Source organism: Bos grunniens, chromosome 23 (assembly GCF_055505025.1).
Source record: "Bos grunniens cultivar Pamir isolate PY7600 chromosome 23, Bosgru_T2T1.0, whole genome shotgun sequence".
Classification (NCBI taxonomy): domain Eukaryota; kingdom Metazoa; phylum Chordata; class Mammalia; order Artiodactyla; family Bovidae; genus Bos; species Bos grunniens.
In genome coordinates, this window is record NC_141187.1 from 45425024 (window position 1) to 45441400 (window position 16377).

The window sequence follows — 16377 nt, forward strand, 5'->3', positions numbered from 1 at the left end:
GTTTTTCTTTGCTGTGTATTAACTGGAAAATAAGCTTTTAAATTTTCATGCTGTTTTCAAAAGGTCTGATAAATGACATCATTAAGTATCAGCTGTTCTGAACATTGATCCTTAATTGATCCAGGGACTTACAATCCCCCTTGAGCAGTGAGCACTAACCTGGGAATCAGAGCCTCCACTTACAGATGCCTTGCATTTATGACACATGCTAACATGTTTGCTGTAAAAATGCCTTGCGTTCCTTCCTTGTAGTGATTTCCTCCAGCACGTTTTATAAAGTGCTAAAGACCATCACCTGCTTGCCTCTGACACAGGCTGCTTATGAAAAAGAAATCTGGTTTGCCAAGCACCAGCAATTATTTCCGAATTGCAATGATCCCCATAATATTATCATGCCTGTCAGGAAGCTAATATATTTCATTAAAAAAAAAAAAAAGCCTGTTAGGTTCTTTCTAGCATATGTAGTCTTTCTCAGATACTTGCACAAACGTAGTATCTATTTCTGCAGGATGTTTTTGGAAAGAAGTAACAAGACCAAGTCATTAAAATCAAACTCAGAAGGATAATCTAATTCGTTTTTCTTTCTAACAGTGCATATTTTAAGAAGCCAAATCTGCTACAAGGAAACTTTTAAAAATATCCAAAAGCTACCCCAACAGCAAATCATACTTACTGCAAAAAAAGAGGAAAAAAAAAATCAAGGGTTAACTGCCGGCAGTAAGAGCAATTTCAGTCAGAGTGTCTTTGATCTCACTAAATATTCCCGGTGAAAGTAAACAATTTTGATTGTTTGATTAGATCGGCAATGAATAACATATACCCAACTGCTGGACTTCTTTATCAGATAAAATGGCCAGAGCATGTTACCTTAGCAACGGAAGGTGACGCCAGCCCCAGCCTCTTTGTATCCTCCACTGCGAAGGAAGAAAATGACCAGCTTCCCGTGTAAAACTTTGGCAGAAAACCGTCACCATCAAAATCTACATGTCACCATCACACGGGTCCAATACCCCATCTCTCCCTCCCCATCTCCACCCCCATCGCCACCCCCGGCCACTGCCACTCATCCTCAGGCAGAGAACTGTCATAGTCATTTTAAAAAATGGTTTTGGTTTAATTATTTTTAGAGCTTCAAGCTCCAGTTTTATTTGCAATTACAACAGGAATACACGGTTAAACAGTTAATATGGTAGAAAAGTTGTCGGGGTACCAGTCCTTACCCTAATGCTGGCTGAGGGTGGTGGGGACAGGCCATCTTAGCTGGCATCTGTTAAACATTCCCCTGTTATAATTAATACATGGATCAGTCACCAGCATCTAGGCTGAAAATAACTCTCTTCCTTCTTCGAATCAGTCACTGCAAGAGGCTTGAAAAGCTGTCTGAAATTTCCTAGGTTTTGCAAGCTGCATTGTAATGTAAATCTTTTGGGAGATTTCCCCCCTCCAAAAGGTAAATGAAACCCCGAAAGATAAATGAAAGGAAGAGTCTTGAAGTTAGCAGATACTCACCAGCACTTGTTGGCCCCTTTCGACAGGACACGGCTGAGCATAAAACGAAGCTATGCAACGCTGCTGAGCCCAGAAGCCCAAATGAACAGCTTCTAATTTTCCCTTCAATCTCAATTCAAGAGCACCGAGCAGAGGCAAGTGACGGATCTGCCCGTTTTATATTGTGATGAAATGCAACCCCTAAGACGAGATCTGAGGGGAGCTGCTCTTTAGAACACATTAGACTGCTAATTTAAGAAAACTGAAAGGTTTTGTTTTACTGTCTTTTATGTGTTCTCTCTGCTACCCCCTCAGTTTAATTTGCATTTAAAATTGCGCTCGCTCACGTCTCCTCAGTTCTCCAAGGTGTGGAGTACTTTCTAATCAGGACAGGCTGCTTGGGTAGGGTTTGGTGCAACGTCACTTTTATTCTGAGCTCCAGAACAAGGTGGGTAATTATAATTGTGGGCTGTTTTCTGGGGTAAAGTAAAGAGTGAATGCTTGATTTCACCCCCCTCCCTCTTTCCTGGCCTTTCTTCCTCTTCCACTTCTGATTGTTTGGTCAGATTTCCCACTGGCATAATGTCAGTTTGCCTAAATGCAATCTTTTCTGTCTGAATGTAACAAAATAAACATAACAGCAAAAAGAAACTTTGTTTTGATACCTGAGCTTATTCTGGTGATACAGCCTCCCTACCAAACCTCAGTAAGGATTTTTAGGCACAACACTTTGAGATCTGCTCATCAAAGCCATAATGGTAGTCAAATACAAGATCTCTAGTGGGTTTTCCATGACCCTCTTGTACCCTTTGTTGACAAGCAGAATTAGCAATAAGTGTGATGTGGTATGTACATATTGGATTGAGAAAAGAGAAGCTGCATTTAAGAAGTTACTTCAGGTTTAATAAAATACGTATTCCCACAAATTTAAAACAAATCAAACAAGAAAAGAAGCCTTTGGAGGATGACCACCAGATTCCCTTCTCCCATACCCACAGCTCCATGGGCTACTCCTAAGACAAACCTGAACATCTCCTTCGGTATGTCTTATGGGTTTTCCCACCCAATGAGAGCAAGTCAGACACCAACCTGGTGCTGCAGAGTTAAGTCTGATTGATGAGAGAGGAAGCTGAAGCTACCAATCATACACCCTTACAGAGAAAGCAGACTTCGGACTCAGAATTCTCAGAGCTTTGCCCAGACCCAAAGACTGATTTCCCTAAGGTTATATTTCTGTTCAGCCCCCAGTGGAGGCATGCTGAACACTTGACATTTACGAGAGGAGAAAGCTGTCTTCTGGCTCCTTAGCTCCCAGTGAGATGTGGGCGACAGGTTCTGAACTCTATTGTGAGTCTACAGAAACTGTGATGACTCAGTGGTGAGAGAGAGTGTGTGTGTGTGCGCGCACACAATCCACTGCTGGTGAGCACAAATGAATACATGATTGAAAAGGAGATGATAAACTGGAAACTTGAAAAACAGAGTTGAACCCTGGGGGTTGGAGGATGGGTTTGGAATCAGTCATTTCTAGAGAGTGGACCAAGAAAGGGAATTTGAAGTCTTACAAAATGGACATATAGTGTGAAAGGACCATGCTTTAAGAAAACTCTGAAAATTTTGACTTAAATGTATTTGGGAAGGGATGATTGATTATTCACTTGCAAAAGGGACTTCATTTTACCAGGTTGACTAGAGAACGACTGAGTTCTCTAACATGCCATGACCAAGTTCTGAAATAGGTTTTCAATAAATGATTTTACTCTCTGGGGAGCATAGCTGCAGATCACGTGTAAGAATAGCTGTGCAAGGCATTATTTTTAAAGGTGGGGAAGTACTGTAATGTTCAAAAGTCAATGTCAAAATCCGATCAGCTCAGGTCTGTTTTATAACTTTCATCTGCTCAAAAGCAGCACTTACAATGGCCCATTGTTCTGAGACATAATAGAACCAGACAGAGAAGAAGGCAAGGTTAGAGCAAGTATTCAGAATAACTCTTATGTAGCACTGAATGATTCAACCCAAAACATCCTTGAGATGTCAACTCTAGAAGTTAACTCAGACAATACTAACAGATCTTGGTGAGCTAGAGATAAAAAATTATATATATAAAAAAAAGCTAGAGTTGGGACTACCCTGGTGGTCCAGTGGTTAAGAAAATATGCTTCTAATGCTAGGAGCAGGGGTCGATCCTTCTTTGGGGAACTAAGATCCCACATACTGCTTGGTGTGGCCAAAAAAATTAAAAAATAAAAAGCCAGAGTTACATCTTTTACACTGATGGCATTGCAATATGAAATTTTAGCACTGTAAGGCTGAAATAAATAATATAGTGTTATTTAAAATACTGATTTGGCAGAGATGTTTATACTTCTCTATTGAGTAGGTGGTAAGAATAGGTGTGGACGTGTTCTATACACAAAAGAAGGGTTTGATTAAAAAGGGAGGCGTATTTCAAGATGGAATCTGATCCGTAAGGGTACCAGCTGGTATCAATTTACCTCTGAGGTGTACTTATTTATACGATTGGATAGCATAAGACCCAAACAATCTAGGAGAGAAGTTCACATGATCTGCAGTTAGACAGTTTGTTCCTTTCATATCATCCAAATAATGAGCATCAGTGTCAGCCTGGGTTTACTCTGTTTACTAAGAAATAAAGAAGTTTGTGTTATTGACAATTTTATGATTTTTCATTCTTGTTTAATTGCTTTACCATATTCCAGTTCAGTTCAGTTCAGTCGCTCAGTCGTGTCCGACTCTTTGCTACCCCATGAATCGCAGCACGCCAGGCCTCCCTGTCCATCACCAACTCCCGGAGTTCACTCACACTCACGTCCATCAAGTCAGTGATGCCATCCAGCCATCTCATCCTCTGTCGTCCCCTTCTCCTCCTGCCCCCAATCCCTCCCAGCATCAGAGTCTTTTCCAATGAGTCAACTCTTCGCATGAGGTGGCCAAAGTATTGGAGTTTCAGCTTTAGCATCATTCCTTCCAAAGAAATCCCAGGGCTGATCTCCTTCAGAATGGGCTGGTTGGATCTCCTCGCAGTCCAAAGGACTCTCAAGAGTCTTCTCCAACACCACAGTTCAAAAGCATCAATTCTTTGGCGCTCAGCCTTCTTCACAGTCCAACTCTCACATCCATACATGACCACAGGAAAAACCATAGTCCTCCAGAGATCTCCAGAAAACTCTTTTTATGTTGGACTGCACGAAATTCTGCCTACTACCTGCATGAAATCTCGGGAAAGTTTCTCTTTTCCCAACAGACCCAACTAACTTTAAAAATACTAGAAGCTCTCAAAGTGTGGGGATATTTTGGATCCCTTGGGGGTGCTAGTCTGAAGATCTTCGGTTAAGTACTAGCTCACTAAACAAAGGAAGCCTGTTCAGTCGCTTCAATCCTGGCTGACTTCTGCAATCTATGGACTATTGTCCACCAGGCTCCTCTGTCCATGGGATTCTTCAGGCAAGAATCCTGGAGTGGGTTGCCTACAGGAAGGAGACATAGGAGACTGGGGGTCCAATTTCTGGGTCAGGAAGATCCCCTGGAGGAGGAAATGGCAGCACACTCCAGGATTCTTGCCTGGAGAATCCCATGGACAGAGGAGCCTGGCGGGCTACAGTCCATGAGGTCACAAAAGAGTCGGACACAAGTAAAGTGACTCAAGTACTTCAGTACTGAAGTACTCGTCACTAAATAAATATATGTAAGAAATAATATATTCACTTATCTTGCAGATAGTTGACCTGAGAATAATATATTCAATAGCAGTGTTTTCTCTTTGCTTGGCAAGTCACTCTCATCTCCTCATCCAACACTCAAAAGAAATCTTTCCTTCTTTCCTCAATAAAGCTTGTCATTAGATGGTAGGAGTACTGCAAACACTTTATCTGGGGCTTTATTTTTATTCAGATCTCTCTGGGGAAGGAAGCACTTTCAGCCATCATCAAGTACTTTTACTGATACTTTAGTATAAATTAATTTCAAATCTTTTCTTGTGAAAAGGTTTTGATGATAGTTGGAAAGCTAAAGAAAACTGGGAGGGTTGGAAAAGCAGACTGAGGTGGGATAAAGTCTTACAGGGAGGAGGAGCCTAATTTTATTTCATGTAGTCATGTAGTCATGTTTTGAGGGCTTACTTATGTATAAGATGCCAGGTATTTGGCTGGAAAAAAGGAACATTAAATCTGTAAACACTTCAATTTGGACCAGGGCTTGAAACTGCCTTAAAGGACCAGAGGCAGACTCTAAAATCTTATTTCAAGAACATCAGGTGAAAGGAGTTTCCCCTTTGGGCCATCCTTGGCTAGCAGGAAAATTCTTCAAAACAAAATCCTACAAGCTTCTGCTTCTGAAACTGCATTCAAGAGAGAGACCCTAGGAGAAAGCCCACACTGGCCAACATGGTGAAGGCTGGAGCCAAGAGGAGTGAAGGAGCCTTTGGTTCTACTAGCTGCCCGCTTCTGAAAATGTCCTTTCCCCTCTTTTAACACTTTATACAAGGGTCAGTTCACAGAGTGAAGAACAAGAGTTCAAAATGTCATCCTTCCCTCTGCCAATTGGATTCTAGTAAGCTGACCTTGCTTATAATGTGGAAATTTCTTGGTTTGGCAGAAAGAATACTCATAAATTATGTCTCTATCTCAGTGTTTATCTAATTGACCTGGAAATAGGAAAATGAAGAAATGCTGAGTTGGGGGATGAGGGGTTCTCAAGCAATGCTCTGCTGAGTATAATTCTCAAAATCCCTAAATATGAAGACGGGAAAATGGCCAACGAGAAATGTGCTGACGGTGGCAGCTCCTTTTTAAAAAAGCTCAAGTGTGATGATGTATAATAATGATATCTGACTTCATTCCCTCTGGTGAGAAAATCACATTGCCCTCAGTTCTTTATGTGTGTGTTATTTGTGCAGTTTGTTTCAGCTTTCCTGGAGGGAGCTGAAAAAATTAATCACAATTTCAACTGCATTTTCCTAGTCCTCCTAAAAATCCAGATTGCTGCTGTTGTTTAGTCACTAAGTCATGTCTGATTCTTTCTGACCCCATGGACTGCAACCCACCAGGTTCACTGTCCATGGAATTTTCCAGGCAAGAATATTGGAGTGGGTTGCCATTTGCTTCTCCAGAGGATCCTCCTCACCAAGGGACTGAACCTGTGTCTTACCAAGTGCCTATTATAAACTGAAGTAAATTTTACTTATTGACATGAAGTATCTCCTTAATAAATTATCCAACGAAACAGTAAGCTGGAAAGTCATTGGGTATAGTAGGATGCCATCAATACAAAACTGTATTTATATATGTAATAAGATTGCCCAGAAAGACAGAGCTTCAAAGTCCTGGTAGCAGTATCTCTAAATGCTTTCCTCTTTAGATATGTTTAAACTCTTTGAATTTTCTATAGGCGTCACATGGCATTATCTTAGAAGAAATAACAAACAAAAACAAAATGAATGAAGACAGGTCCATCCACCTTCTTCCCCTGCGTATATCGCAACCTGAAAAATATCCCAAAAATGTTCAAGAAAGAAAGAATGATTTCTGAGGGCCATAGTCTTATAGACCTTACACAGAAGATATGACCCCTGAACTTCCAGAACACATTTAGGAAAATAGATTGGCTATAGCAGTGGGAACCCTCAGGCAGTGAATTGTATCAAAAGAGTATAAGTTATTTTTAGGCCTTTGTGAGATCATCTTTACAACCCCACATTACTGTGCACAGTGAAGTCTGACAATAGATACATTAGAGAGATAAGCATAGAGGTAGATATAGAGATTAGAAAGAGACAGAGATGGAGACAAGGATAGGGCTAGAGATACAGAAGAAAACGACCAAAATCAATTCAGACTTAGTGGTGACTTTGAACTACCTTTGTCCTGTTCCCAAATGTGAAGGTCAAAAAACCAGTTTTAGTCAGAGGAAATTTGGTAACAGTTTCATTCCTTTCAGGTCTTGAATACACTCATAAATTCTACAGCCAGGTCTACGTGCTTAAATATTAATACTAAAGGTTTTCCTTATGCATGGGGCATGTGATGTATATCTTTGTATAAAAATATTATTCATGATACAGTCTCTGGGCTAATTTCAGAGTTAAATTTCTTTAGTCTCTGTATCACCTGAAGTCACTGAGGAGCATCATAGTTTCGGAATCAAGTTTCCATGTCAGCATTCACTGCTGCTCCTAGTGAACAGAGGACAATAGAAACTCACCTGCTCCGTGATGCTCTTAAAAGAGGCGTGATGGTGGGTAGGGGCTTGCTTCTGAAACAAAGAGAATCTTATTGGTATTCACTGAGTTATAATTTCTCACAGGCATTAATAATATATGGGGAAATGTCATATTCAGCCTCACAACACTCATTGCTGCATAATAAACACCAAAGAAATGTTATACAGGAGATGATGCAGTGAAAGAGCAGTGAAAGGATTGGCTTGGAAATCCAGGTTTTGCTGCTTCCAAGCAGCAAGCTCACCTCTTTAGTCCTCAGGTTCCAGCTCTGTAGAACCTGGAATAAAAATAAGAATCAAAGGAGAAAATCTATGTAGACAACACAGTACCTAACACACAAGAAGTATTTAGGTTAGGTATTATTTTTAAATGTGTTTAACAGCTTACAAATGCAAGGAGTTGTGGGAGTAAGGTACTCCACCCTGACTGCATCTGTTGCACGTATCAGTTGAAATATTACCTCTGTCGTTTTGATTGCAAGTAAGCTCCTCATCCTATGAGATCCCATGGTATTTTGTCTAGATTTCCAACTTGGATTACAGTTAATTTTGTATATGTGACAATTATTTTTTTATCAATAAATAAATTTCTTTAAAAGAATATGTTAACTGGGATTTCTTTGGAAGGAATGATGCTAAAGCTGAAACTCCAGTACTTTGGCCACCTGATGTGAAGAGCTGACTCATTGGAAAAGACCCTGATGCTGGGAAAGACTGAAGGCAGGAGGAGAAGGGGACGACAGAGCATGAGATGACTGGATGGCATCACCAACTTGATGGACATGAGTTTGGGTGAACTCTGGGAGTTGGTGATGGACAGGGAGGCCTGGCATGCTGCGATTTATGGGGTCACAAAGAGTCGGACACGACTGAGCGACTGAACTGAAGTGACATTACCAACAGTTTTAGAGTGGTTAGCTCTAGAACCAGGAATGAAACACTGTTAGCCATTATGTATGTCTGTGTATTTTCTCTTCACATTTCTTAAATCACAAATAAAAACATACAAGATACTACAGTGAAAATACAATTAGAGTTTCTCTCAAATAAATTAAAAGAGTGCACGGTCTGGGGAAAACCGAAGCCCAGCCTACTGGCTTACAAAGGGGACATGTTATAAAACTGGCGTCCAAGTTTAGCAGTTGGCCACTGTCTCCACCCACCCCACTTCACTGCCCTCTTTGATTGTGTTCTTCCCCAGAGCCCTAAGCTTCTCACCCACCCTATTAATTATTAGGATTAATGTCTAAAATGGCTTAATGTCGAAAATAGTACGTACCCCCCCCACCTCCAAAGTATTAGTTATTATAATTATTTTCCCTCACAGAGAGCTGATGGCTCTTAGTGGGCTTTTTAATGCATGTTCTTTTTCTGGACAGTCATGCAAAGTAGGGAGCCTTGAAGACCCATGTCAAGACAGAATTTATTATTCTTTTTACCCCTCTGCTTTCCTTAGAGAAGTTGGCAGCAGGAATTACAAACTAGGATAGAACTTTTTGTACTGTTTTTCATAAGCTCATCTTCACTTTCCTCAGCCAAATGAAGCGTGGATGCCAGGCGCAGGTCAGACACTTTGTCCACTAGGTACTTCAGAGCCCAGCAAACGTTTCTGTTCTTCCAGGACTGGGTCACAGTTGTTGTCTGATCTGAGCGTTCAGTCACTCTGTGTTTATTCACAACTGTTTATCAGCAGATAATTATTAATCATTCACTACATGCCAGGCATTGCGTGAGTTGCTGGGGGTACAGTAGTGGACTAGACCAACTTCCCAAGGAGATTACAAGTTAGCTGAACTCAAATTCTCCCAACTTTTTTCATATTAAAGTGTGTACTGAAATGATCATGTTGGTAATTGAGCAGGTGTGTCCAGAGGCAGCATCAGGGGCCCAACATGGTATGCCAGTTGGGAAGCTTTATGTAAGATGCTCAACTTAAATAAAAGATTATCGGGGTATAGTTGACTTACAGTGTTGTGTTAGTTTCTGCTGTACAGCAAAGTGAACCAGTTATGCATATACATATGTCCCCCTTTTTAAAAAGGTTATTTTCCCATACAGCTCATTACAGAGTATTGAATAGAGTTCCCTGTATTATACAGTAGATTCCTATTAGATTGGGCTTCCCTGGTGGCTCAGCAGTAAAGAATTTGCCTGCAATGCAGGAGACACAGGAGACATGGGCTTGATCCCTGGGTCAGGATGATTGCTTGGAGGAGCAAATGGCAACCCACTCCTGTATTCTTCCCAGGAAATTCCCATGGACAGAGGAGCCTGGTGGGTTACAGTCCAAAGTGTCACAAAGAGTCGGACATGACTGACGACTGAGCGCCCAGTTTCAATCCCAATCTTGCAATTTGTCTCCCCCACTGTATCCCTTAGTAACCAGGTTTGTTTTCTATGTCTGTCTGTTTCTGTTTTGTAAATAAGTTCATTTGTAACCTTTTTATTTATGTTCCACATACATGTAATATCGTATGATATTTGTCTGTGTCTGACTTACTTCACTCACTGTGACAATCTGTAGTTCCATCCATGTTGCTGCAAATGGTATTATTTTGTTCTTTTTTTATAATCTGTCCTTGTATACATGTACCACATCTTCTTTATCCAGTCCTCTAATGATGGACTTTTAGGTTGCTTCCATGTCCTGGCTGTTGTAAACAGTGCTGCAATGAACGTTGGGGTGCATCTCTCTTTTTCAATTATGATTTTCTCCAGGTCAACTTTCAATGTATTTAATTTCTCCATAGTTTTTTGACTTAGATGAATAGTACAATACAGTGTCCCATTGGAGGTAGGGGGAAGGGAGGAGTAGATACTTGGTGCAGTGTTGAAAGCTGAATCTGCAGGTTGGTACTTGCTGTCAGAACTTTGAATTAGCAAAGAAAAGCATTAGAGGGCTAACTGGTAGAGGAAACAAAAGTGGCAGGGATGGGGTGCCGCTTGTTGTAAACAATGTCTAAAATGGTTTCAACACTCACTAGTTTTAAGCCAATTATTTGGTTTTTAAATATTCTCCCACCACAGTTTAATGATAATTAACTTGGTTGAGTTACATCTGTTACAGATTCTCATATATTTCACAAATCCCTTCTGGAGAAGAAAATATCAAAACTACATTGTGTTTCCCTGGTTTGGAAGTTGTGGGGCCCAAGATAATGGAGAAGTCCATGTTCTTTAGTTGTTTGGGCCTTGAAAGTGACATTTTTTTTTTCAGGTTACTGTAACCTCCTTTGGCAGAGTAAACATTTGGTTGCATTTTTAAAAGCTGGTAGCAGTGAACAGCAAGAATCCAGTCACATTTTTTAATGTAGCTCCAGAGGAACTATGGTTTAAAATCGAAAGTCTTCTATTCCTATGGCAACCACCAGAAGTGTTCAGCTAATGCTACGTGCTGTGTACATTAAGCCACGTACTGTGCACCTCCCCCACCTTCTGCTGCCTCCTCCCCCTGCGAATTCATCCTGAACTTCACTAAACTGTCTACCTTGAAAAAGGCTCTTTTCCAGACTCAGAGCTGCTTTCCAACATGCAAGCAATCAAGCCCATGAAATCTAAAAGGGAAGACTCCTCCCAGAGGAAACCTTTACAAACCCAGAGGGGAAATGTACCCCAAAATAGAGACACCGTCTGCTTGCCTGATTTGACAGGTTTGAGAGCTCCTTGTTTGAAAGCCAGACGTGAATCTGTGAAGAGATTCCCTTGAGTTACAACCCTTTTTTGGGAGCAGCTACCATGAAGATAACATATGTGGTGAGACGGAGCCAAAACGCACCCACTGGGCAGCCGCGCAGTTCTGGGAGCGCTTCTAACACGTTCTCAGGAAGCTGGAGCGGTCAGTCACGGGGACGGAGGAAGAGCCCTCTGTGGCGCCTGTCTCATGGAGCAGGGGGCTGACTGTCACCCTTACTCCTGCTCTCCAAGGAGGCCTCCAGGGTTCTGCTCTCCTGAAGGGCTTGTTCTTCTAAAGAGTGAGAACCCAAAGCTGGGGATTCAAGATGCAAAGGTCAAGTCAAGGCAGGCTGAATCTTGGCTGAGTGTTTTTAAAATTTGAAGAGAAAAAAAAAACATTTTTAGGCGGAAATGGCCTGGGATGTCTTGCATACAGTCTTAGAGTCTAAGATATGAACCAAATACGGACGAGTCATTCACTTCTATTCCTTGGGGAAGGTTCAGAGGGACATTCTGGATCAGAATGAAGCATGAGGCCCCGATTGGCTTCCCTCTAAAGGCCATTGTTGTCCCTCTGCCCCCCATGTTTCCTCAATCAGGATGCTTGCTTAGTGGGGAGTTGGGTTAAGGCTCTGTGGGACACTCAGATGTTGATACCGGATCGGCTGCTCTGAGATGTCAGATGTGGTGCTTATCAGCTCCAGGCTGTTCTTCCCCTCACTTGAAGATGGAGATGCTAAACTATTAGTCTAAGTCGCAAGTATCATATTGCTTAAAAAGTGTAGTATTTCCAGAGCTAAAGTCAATAGAACTGGGGTCTGATTAAAGCTGACTTTTTTGTTTGGTAAAGAGGAACCAAGATATTTAGAAGTGGGGACATAACGGTGAGTCTTGCTCCTCAAAGTGTGTCTTTACATGAGCAGCCTCAGCAGTACCTGAGCCTCCGGGAAGTGTAGAATCTTGGCCTCCACTCTAGAGCAACTGTTTTAGAATCTCCATTTTAACAAGTTCTTCATCTGGGGCTGTTGAGAACCACTGCCGTAGAGTACTTAAGAGGCTGTGTTTCTAGTGATAAATATGTTGACAGCAAGGTGAACTGTTTCCACTTCCATGATCCACCCTCTTCTCACCCCTGTTTCTTAGTCCCACTTAACAGATGAGAAAACCAAGATGCAAAGAGATTATGTAACTTGCCTTTTTTGTTGTTGTTGCTCAGTCACTCAGTCGTGTCCGACTCTTTGCAACCCCATGGACTGCAGCATGCCAGGCTTCCCTGTCCTTCACCATCTCCTAGAGTTTGCTCAAACTCACGTCCATCGAGTCAGTGGTGCCATCCAGCTATCTCGTCCTCTGTGGTCCCCTTCTCCTGCCTTCAATCTTTCCTAGCATCAGAGTCTTTTCCAACTTGCCTACAGCCACACAATAAATAAGCTATTAAGTGATGAAACCAAGACAAATTTAAGGTAGACTTGCCTGTATAGCCAGTCAGCTAACAGGGGGATGGAGTGTCCACTAGACCTTCTTCAATGGTCTACCTTAAATACCCCTTGTTTATTAACAGACTCTTCTGGTATAGAAACCCTTTGTCAGATCTTACTCATCTTCCAACTTGACAATAGCATTTTTCAGTTTAAAAATCATCACAAATTATTTTTATGACAGTAAATCAGAGGTGAGATTATTACTTAATTTTATAGAAGGGATCAGACTCAAAGCCTAGAGAACTAAACTGACTTGTTTGAGCTAATAAGTCACAGGGCCCATGGACATTTGGGTGCCATGCCCAGTGTTACAGTATTGCCTTCAGACTGTGCTTGATTTAGAATATTTACTGTCTTGCTTACTTGCTTATCTGTGTTTGTGCTAACTTCAAAGATCAGAACAATAGATAGTGCCTTCTTGGTGATGTTCTTTTAAAATTAAATATCAATTGTGATATACATAAAATAGGGCTTCCCTGGTTGGCTCAGACCAGGTAAAGAATCTGACTGCAAAGTAGTAGGAGACCTGGGTTTGATCCCTGGGTCAGGAAGATCCCCTGGAAAGGGGAATGGATACTCACTCCAGTATTCCTGCCTGGAGAATCCCATGGACAGAGGAGCCTGGCGGGCTACAGTCCATGTGTCACAAAGAGACGGACATGATTGAGCAACTAACACACACACACACACACACTGTAAAACATGAAATTCATGGAATAAATGCTGGCTTTCCTTTCAAAAATTCCAGCACTCTTAAATGGGATATTAATGTGAATTAATCTATTGAGTATTCACTTATTAAATAATGAACTATTATTAGGTTAAACAATATGAAATTGATGATATTGAACCTCTTTAGATCTGTGAAAGCATCAAGCATTGGTGAGTTACCTTGAGAAATGATTAAAAGATCATTGCATTCAAAGAATTCATAGCCTATTGAAGTGAACTGACTCAAAAATGTGATTAATATGATTGTTCTATGGTACAGACAGGTAATGGTACTTTGGGGGCAAACAGAATGGAGGGATTAACTTTGCTTCAGGAGGAATTTTACTGACTGCTATTCATCAGTAGGGGTACATGTTTTGACAGAATAATCTACATATTCTTTTCTGGGCTCTCAAATTCATTTTGAAGGTGACACCTGATGCAAAGAGCTGACTCATTGAAAAAGACCCTGATGCTGGGAAACATTGAGGACAAGAGGAGAAGGGGGCAACAGGGGATGAGATGGTCGGATGGTTATCACCGACTCAATGAACGTGAGTTTGAGTAAACTCACAGTGAAGGACAGGGAAGCCTAGCATGCTGCCGTCCATAGGGTCACAAAAAGTCAGACACGACTTAATGACTGAACAATAACAGAATTCATTTTGAAGATGATATCATCAACAACCTTATGCAGAATGATAGAGGAGAATTACCTAGGAATGTTTTCATCATTTTCTCATCAAAAACTTTATTCTTCTGTCTTTTTAAAAAAAAATTCATTTGGAAGTCCTTTAATTTTCAGCAAGGAGACTGTCATCTAATGGTTCACACAGAACCAAGCAATGATGTTGTGCTGTGGCAATCAGCTCTGTAGAGTCACACCCGGATCCAAGGTGCAGAGGCCTCTTCTAATTACCTGGGATTATTATAATAACTCCCAAATTATATTTCTTGGGAGATAACTATAGCCTTTCTTTATGCCCCTATTTTAGCCATGCACAGGGTTTTACATTTGTTGGTGCCAACAGGTCTTTTAGTCCTTGCAAAGAACTTCCCTCTTGTAAAATTACATGAAGAAAAATAAGCTGAAGAGAATACATTCTAAACATTGAAAAGTTTTAAACACCTACTCACCTTTTAAAAAAAAGAAAGCAATTACACAGCAAACTTGCTGATGTCACTTTTCATGAATGTTGACGCATTTAGGTTGTCAATTCTATTTCTGTTCACTTAACCATAGCCTCCGATTTCCACTTATAGAATTTAGCTTGGAAATTGGGCTTTGTTCAAACTGTGATGGCTGAAAAGCCATGGAAAGCATGATACACTAAAAATACTCTTGAAACCACCTCACCTTTTTTGGACAGATCTTGAGCTGCTTTTATGATGATAAGCATGGCACTTTTATCCGTGGCTAATTGTGGAATGAAGGCTACAGAGACAAGCAACTATATTACTTAATAATAATTAAAAAAAAAAAAACCCACCATTTGTGCATTAGAATTCATCCTAATGCACAAGTATTTATTTTTTCTATTTGCCAAATTGACATCTCTTAACTCTTTTGCTCTCTAGGGCAGCTAAGCAATCAGTTCAAGTTTAAACAAATGTTTATTGAATGAAGCAAACAAAAACTGAATTCTTTGAGTCAAAGAAGGCGACATTAATGACCATTTAATGTTACCCTTTCATTTTACAATTTCTGTAGTTGATTCAAGGATTTGTGTTTAACCAACAAACTAGAGAGTTATTTTCTTAGTGCAGAGGTGGGTAGGGGACTCTAGGTCCATTAAAAAAAAAGCTTCCTAAAACAATAATGGCAATTCAAAATTTAAAGGGATTTAGCAGAGACACGGAAGAGAAAATTTGACCAACTAACCTTGGCCTTTCTCTCTCTGAGTCACTCAGCTATGTCCGACTCTTTACAACCAGAGGGATTGTAGCCCAGCCAGGCTCCTCTGTTTATAGAGTTCTCCTGACATGAATACTTTTGTGACCCCATGGATTATTGCCCACCAGGCTCCTCTGTTCAGGGAGTTCTCCAGCGAGAGTACTGGACTGGGTTGCCACTCTCTTCCCCAGGGGATCTTCCTGACACAGGAATCGAACCCAGGTCTCCTACAATGCAGGCAGATTCTTTACCATCTGAGCCACAAGGGAAGCTCATCTTGGGCTTTAGAGAGTGTTTAAGAGCAGGTGATGTTTGACTTATATTAACAGCTGAGCAGGAATTAAGTGGGGAGATAAAGAGAAAAGGGTTGTAAGACAGAGGCGGAAGCCTGAGAAGGGCCTGGGAACAAAGACGAGCCTAGCGAATTTCAGGAAGAATAAGAGGGAGCGAGACTCCACCAGAGGACAGGTTCAGGTCTCAGAAGAGAAGGACAAAGAGAGGTAAGCAGAAGCTGCACCCTGAAGGATGGTCTTCACTCTCCAGCCCAGAGGCAGGGAATCCTGCTAAGAGGCAGTTGACAAAGTCCAGGCAAACCCTGATGAGGGCTTGACTTAGGACAGTGGAATTCGGTTGGAATCACTTTGAAATTCAAATCTGAAATTCAAGAGTAGGCATTTAAAATGGAAAGAAGAAATTTGGTTCTAAAGGGAGAGGTCACAGCTATAGATATGGATTCTCACTCAGCATCTTTGGAAGATGAAACAGTGAGAATGAGGGTTCACTTAGGAGATGAAGTGTTCCACAGCCCAGGCCTCGAATCCCCCAACACTGGTTGGAAATGCAGAATCAGGCCCCACCCCAGACCGACTGCATTAGAATCTGCATTTCACT

General features: G+C 41.2%; 1 protein-coding gene across 7 annotated transcripts in view; it reads right to left on the reverse strand.

Annotated features, from left to right (window-relative positions):
* PHACTR1 (phosphatase and actin regulator 1) overlaps positions 1-16377 on the reverse strand; it is a 565894-nt gene that overhangs the window by 531186 nt on the left and 18331 nt on the right. For 2 of the 7 annotated variants that reach the window (XM_086370849.1, XM_086370839.1), the window contains exons 2-3: positions 7974-8006; positions 7711-7761 (exon numbers count right to left, since the gene is read on the reverse strand). The exons of 1 other annotated variant lie outside the window; for it this stretch is intronic. The gene's annotated coding sequence lies outside the window, so the exon portion shown is untranslated. Of the gene's footprint in view, positions 1-159; positions 244-867; positions 935-1509; positions 1678-7710; positions 7762-7973; positions 8007-16377 lie in introns of those variants that run through there. 4 more of the 7 variants (XM_086370850.1, XM_086370840.1, XM_086370841.1 and 1 more) reach the window with 4 other exon arrangements.